The sequence below is a fragment of the Lissotriton helveticus genome, chromosome 1_1, assembly GCF_964261635.1.
Source record: "Lissotriton helveticus chromosome 1_1, aLisHel1.1, whole genome shotgun sequence".
Taxonomy (NCBI): Eukaryota; Metazoa; Chordata; class Amphibia; order Caudata; family Salamandridae; genus Lissotriton; species Lissotriton helveticus.
Genome location: NC_136057.1, coordinates 202,859,945 through 202,866,815, shown reverse-complemented (window position 1 = coordinate 202,866,815; position 6,871 = coordinate 202,859,945). Strand labels below are relative to the sequence as shown.

At 43.7% G+C, this 6,871-nt stretch overlaps 1 pseudogene; it reads left to right on the top strand.

Moving 5' to 3' along the window:
- The first annotated feature begins 218 nt into the window (after nucleotides 1-218).
- On the top strand, nucleotides 219-6,662 carry LOC144760218 (presenilin-associated rhomboid-like protein, mitochondrial pseudogene; annotated as a pseudogene).
- The last annotated feature ends 209 nt before the right edge of the window (nucleotides 6,663-6,871 follow it).

The following is a 6,871-nucleotide window of genomic DNA, read 5'->3' as shown; positions in this document are numbered from 1 at the left end:
CCCGTTCGGAGGAATGGCTACTGGGGAGGGGTACCCGGCAGGGCTGTCCCCTCTCCCCGCTCCTCTTCGCACTTGCGATTGAGCCCCTTGCCGTCTCTGCCTGCGCCGAATTACTGCGATGGGGGATAGCCGTGGGTGACACTTCTAATGTGATATCTCTGTACGCAGATGATGCACTCTTTTATCTTACCTCCCCCTCTGAGGCCCTCCCCGACTTGATGCGGATCCTGGATCGCTTTGGGGCGGCCTCTGGGTTGCGGATTAATCTTAAAAAATCCCTGGTCTTCCCGTTGACGGGCTGCGTCCCAGATCCGGGTTTGGATAGGCCTTACATGGGCTTCCGTTGTGAGCGGGAGGCGTTCCGCTATCTTGGTATACAAGTGGCCACATCCGATGAAGATCTGCTGCGTCATAACGTTGATAGGGTGCTTGTAGCCCTCCGTAAATCTGTCACCTTCTGGAACACGCTTCCTCTCTCTCTCATGGGACGACTGGCGGTTGCCAAGATGGTGATGCTTCCTAGGATTCTATATGTCTTACAGAACACCCTATGTCCTTTGCCTCCCCGAGTGTTTCGCACTTTGGACTCGCTCCTCACCTCCCTGCTCTGGGCGGGTGGGCGCAGCAGAGTGGCTCTACGTACGGTAGTGCGCTGCTGGGAGGAGGGAGGCCTTGAGGCCCCGAGATTCGAACTATATTACTTCGCGGCGCAACTCCTGCCAGCGGCGAGGTGGTTTGCGGAGGAGAGCAACTGGGAGTTGCAATTGTTGGCTGGTACGGTCACCGAGAGGGTCCTACGCGAGGCCTTGATGCAGGGCCGCGGCGCGGATGACACCCTTCCATATGTGGTGCGCCACACGGCTGCCGTTTGGCAGCGGTTTGTTGAAAGAGTGTTGAGGCGAGCGCCGTTTCATAGAGACCTTCCGATATGGATCTTGGCCCCGGTACTCCGGTTGGAAGAGATTATGTCCTACCGGGGGTGGCGTTCTGGTGGATGTGAGACGCTGGCGGATCTCTACCCAGACAACTCCTTCTTATTCTTTGAGTGAGCCAGGGAGTCCTTCGAATTGGGAAGGGGGCAATACCTCCACTATCGGAGCCTTCAAGACGTGGCCAAGGCTACATGGCCCCAGTATCCGGAGGCCCCTCCGCTCACGCACACTCTTGACGTCATATTGTCATGCGGACGTGGCAGACGTTTGATTTACCTTCTCTATTCGGCCATGCGCCGTGACTCGACCCCCCCGTCGGTGCCGGCGTGGGCGGCTTGGGAGACAGACCTGGGGGTGGCAATAGAGCCGGACCAGCGGAAGCGGGTCGGGCTCTTGACCCGCAGGGTCTCCTGTAATGCGCGCTTTAAACTCATACATTTTAACTTTACCCACCGCACCTATATGACTCCAGTCTCTTTGCATCGCATCTCGGCGGATAGACGTCACAATTGCCCGAGGTGTGGCGCACAGAGAGCGGGCTTTCTGCACTTGGCATGGGTCTGCCCTCCGGTTCAGGACTTTTGGAGGGAGGTGGTGCCCCGTATTGCTCGGGCCACACATATCAAGCTCCTTTTGGACCCGCTCCATTGTCTCCTGGCGCTGGTGCCTAAGCCCAGGAAGAAGAAGCTGTCCTATAAATTTCTGCAACTCTTGTTGGTCCTGGCAAGGAGGCGCGTGGCCATCACTTGGATGGGGCAGAGGGCACCCGAACTTTCCCTTTGGCTGAGAGATGCGAGAGAGTGGGCCCTGGCTGAGGAGACGCACATGCAGCGTACTCGCCGGGATGAGAAACTGCAGGATGATCTGCTGGCCTGGAGGGTGTTGTGCATGGAGGGGCTGGCAGAGGATGAGTCGGACGTCACCAGCGCTGAATTGTTTACTTCCACTGAGTCGGAGTCTGATTGTGCTGAGGGGGGCCCCGAAATAGGGAGTCTAGATTTGGTGTAGGAGCCCATTGTACCCACGCCGGGTTTCCTTGAATTCTCTGTTTGTATGTTAGCTGCGATCCCCATAGGTCCGGTTTGCTCTATAATGTCCATGCCGTAGATGGGCCCCACATGCATGTCTCACTTTCTTGACATTGTACTGTTGATGCCTTTTTGTTGTTCTTTTTTTTTGGTTTTCTGGGGGTTTCTGAGTATTGTTGTAATGCTATACGCGATGACCGTACATCTGTGAAAATTGGCGAATGTATTGATAATGCTGGATTCTGATAGCGCGAATGCTTCTTTTTTATCCTCCTTAACTGCTTGATTCTACGCAGCCCAGCCTCCGGGATGTGGGCCCTCTTTGGCTGTGTGATTTCCTAGCAATTGCAGGATGTTATTTTATTCGCATATGCGATCTGGATATTACTGCATTCTGTGCCTACTTTATATTTTCGCAATAAAAATACATTTAACCAAAAAAAAAAGATCAAAATCAAAGTGTAACTATGCAAAAGATATAATAAATCAAATTCAATCATCTAGTAAAAAGGAAGGGTAGAGAGAAGAGAACATGAAATACAATCAAAATGATTTCAGGCATTTAACAAGGGGGGGTAAGAAAAAGGAACATATGCAATTAAAACATGTAGCGATTAGGAAGGGGACGAGAAGGAAATAATTCAATGAAGAACCCTCAGGGATTTTTCATATTTACCTCGAATGGTGTGACGAACTAACCCTGGCCACAGGTCAGTTGAAGGTCAGAACCCCGAAAGTTGCAGTCGCCGGTAGGCTAGCAGGTGGAGGTCAGAATTCAGGACAGGTAAAACCGAATTGGATCAGGACAGGACCATCAAAGGTTAAGATTGGCACCCGCAGTTAAGTTGCAATGCCTGCGCTACTCCCTCTCTGCAGCATAAACAGCCAAACCCCGATTGGGTTTTCTATTTCCCCGACAAAGTGCTCCGCCAACACTTCAGCTCCCAGTACTCCGATTGGGTTATCGAATCTTCCGACAGAGGTCTCCGCAGCCCTCTGCTCTTGATCACCTATTGAGTGCATTGGGTCAGTGACAGGTCAGCTATTCGGACAAGTCGGACACATTTTTTAACTAGACCTACCCTAGTTATACTATTTTTCAGGTCAGTGTACCACCCACCAATGTTGCAAGTATAAGGATCCCCAATTTTGATTGGTCAAGAGACAGGGAGAGGTCATCACACCATACTAAAATGAAACTTTTCTGTATTAAATATTCAAACTTTCGTTCCTGCCCATCAGTTTATTTTCCCATTACGTCTTTATTCCACCCAGCAGTGAATGTATCACAGTTTGTTACAGAGTAGTCCATTCCTTCCTCTATAGAGTTCAAGGGGTAAAGTTCTCAGGCGCATCTTGGTCAAAGATGTCCTTGGCACTAGTTCAATGCTATGACTCGATGGGTTTCAGACACTTGTGCGCAGACTCAAGGAATTCAATATGGAGTGCAGAAAGTTTCAAAATGGAGTATTGGGTACATTTCAGACTCGGACATGAAAGAGTAGAAAAAGACAATTTTTTTACAATAATAAATGAATGCACTATATACCACTTATCATTTTTCTATTCCCATTACTTTAAAATTATCTATAGCGTTAGGATTAAGCAGAACGAACAGCTTAGCATAAGCAGCAGTGCAAGCTTCATGCATGCGACAACACAGAACAGCCATCTTAGTTCTAGTGCGCAGAAGCAAAAGATTCCCTCCAAAGCAGAGAGTACGTCATGTCACATGAGTATGACTGACGCATGTGCAATACAAAAATCCCGCGTAAGCCGCCATTTTTAATGGAAGCGGGTTAAGATTAGTGAAACACATATGCAAGCTTCCCCTAGATGTTGGAAACTTTATAAAATGCAAATATTAATACACGAAACATGTTTATTATTACGTTATGAGTTAAATAGAGAGGCTTGAGTACAAGCAAGTAGCTCTATGTGCGAATCCTTGCTCCATCAATCCCCTCTTTGATGATATTTTATATCATCACCAAATATTGAAACAGATGCCAACTTTTCACATTTCGCCCAACTCAATCGCTTCAAACTTCTTTTTAGGATTTTTCTCATTGTTCAAATGATAAGTTTTCATCTTTTTATACATTTTACCATTCAGCTCTTCAAGTTTCATTTCATCGTAATTTCTCTTTTTTCCTTTTTCTTTTACTGTATATTTCTTTTTATATTTACGACATTTGCAACAAACTATTATTCCTAAAATTAATAGGGCTATTCCCACCATTGGCATCAGTATTCTACCTACAAAACTTTTTCCTACATTAGATATCCAACTACCTATAAAGGAGAGACCATCAACAAGTCTCTTCCAGGCACTATCAACCTCCAGTGGTTTAAGCTCTTTTTCCAAATGTGTGATGTTTCTTACATATCCCTTAATTTCAACACTTTTGTCAGGTATGTAAGTGCAACAATGTTGCGCTTTCAAAATTCTACAGACTCTGCCCTTTTTTGCTAATAATGTATCAAGAGCAAGTTGATTTTGTAAACCCATTGACCTGATGGCAACCATTTCGGTATTGATCATCAGAAATCCTCCAGCAGTGTCAGACGATAAACGATCCACTACTGTTGACAATTTGCAAATCCTCTGCGTATTTAGATCCACTCCCACTGTAGGTATCAATGCACTAAATATATCAACTATTATTACTCCAGAACTAGCTCTTTTACTACGTATTAATCCATTAGTTCCTTCATTGCTTCCAGTGATTTCGTTTACCTGATATATTTTGGGAAATACTATTCCAAAATAGCAACTCCCATACCAATGATCTGATAATTTATAATAAGCCTTGTCTCCACATATCAAATAAATTTGAGGGAATACAGGCTCAGTTCCATCTTTGAAACCCCAACCCCCAATGACTTTATAATTATGTTCACATTCACTGGAACCAATGAATATATTGTTATAATAACTCATTCTTTCTCTATGTAGACAGAGTCTCCCCTTCTTTTCAAAATCCAGCAACTTAGCAGCATGACTTTTACCATTTGGGGTGAACCCTATATTTTCAGCCCACTTAGGTACCTTATGATTTTCATCATTTGCATTTTTTGGAAATTCTCTCTCCTTTTCTCACCATATTTTGAAATATCTTTTCTTTTTCATGTAATGAGCATGCTAAATATTTCTTGTGTGCTTCAGCTATATCTATTGTGCCTATAGTTAGAAAATATTCTCCCATATAATGTGTTACATCACTCTTAGTATGAACAGGATTCAGGTTACTACGTATAGGAAGTTCAGAAAATATCACGTCAGAGTTAGAATAATAATATTGCAAAGGTCCTTTCTTGTAAAATAAACTAGCTAAAATACTACAGGAAATACCATAGGTTAGAGATATGTGATGGTAAGTCACTCCCTCGGCTACCAAGGTAGGCAACTTCATACAAACATAGCAATTTTCTACTTCCATAGCTTCTACATAATGTTCTAATAGATTAGCAAAGACATTTAAATGTGTTCTATTCTTAATTTTACTATAATTTAATTCATCCTCATCTGATGCTTCTAAGTGTACTTTCTGTTGCTTAATTCTAAGTGCCTTTTCTTGTATATCTGTTTTTCTAGGATTTTCTAAAATCTCGTGCGTACTAGTGTCATTTTTCATATCTCTACTCATTATATAAGGAATTGCTATAGTTAATCCTAGCCATACTACAAGCACTATTATTATGCTACACATGCATATTCTACAACATGTTTTCAAACAGTTTCTTTTCGGTCTTCCATTAACAGTATGATCAGCCATTTTTGTCTAAGGAGTTTCAACCCCTCCTTGTAACTTTTCACAGTCTTCTAACCTGTGTAATCTTCAAGTGGGTCTCACTCAGTGCTTAATTTGTAAAATATGAAGTGCAGGCGCTCAAATGTTTGTCGGAGGCCACACCTACTTTTCTCTGGCTCCACCCACTTACTATATTAGCTCCACCCACATCTTCAACTGGCACTGCTAAAAGTTAGAGGTAATATCCGAATTTCAGCAAGGGAGCTTTCCTCATAGTAAGGTTTTGATAGGAGGTTCCCTTGCCCTGTGAACAATTTGAAAAAAGATTAACTCAAAAGTGCATTTAAACCTGAGAAGCCATTTGAGGTTTTTAGAAGTAAAATTACTCCACCATTGCAGGAGACTGTCTTTCAGACCCCCTCCAATTCAGTGAAGTGCCTATTTAAACCTTTTGTTTTTAATGTTGGGTTTACGGGTTGTGCATTTGCTTCTGCTTCTATTTGGCAGTATGAAGCTCTGACATTCAGAGGCCAGAGCTACTTTGATGAGGTACAGGCAGATTGTCTGGATACCAGGAGACCAAAAAAAGAATCGGATTTCAGAAAACAGGTGAACAAGTGGTGGAACAGCCTGACTGAAGGGCAACAGACGGTGGTAGGCATTATAGCAGCAAATGTCTTAATATTCTGTCTCTGGAAAGTGTCGTCCATGCAGCGCACAATGATTAAATACTTCACTTCTAACCCGGCCTCCAAAACTCTTTGCCTATCGATGATTCTGTCACCGCAGGTTTAATTCTTGGTTGGAGGATATTTGATCATGCAGCACATCTCGGTGGAGCTATTTTTGGAATATGGTACGTGATCTATGGACATGAGCTGATCTGGTACAACAGAGAACCACTTGGAAACCCCAGGAAAATGATACTTTTAGCGTTGTCATTGTAATTTGCCACATTTTTCTTGTATTTTGAAGGGTTTTATCTGCTGCACAGAACAAATTGGACTTCCTGCTTTTACGTATGTGTAAATTAATTTAATAAACTCTTGGACTCAAGATTTTACCATTGCCAAATCCTTAAAACCGAATGTACTTTTTAATATTTGACAGTGGTGGCTTTGGTGTGTGTTATCATTATGCAGTATTACTTGACTAA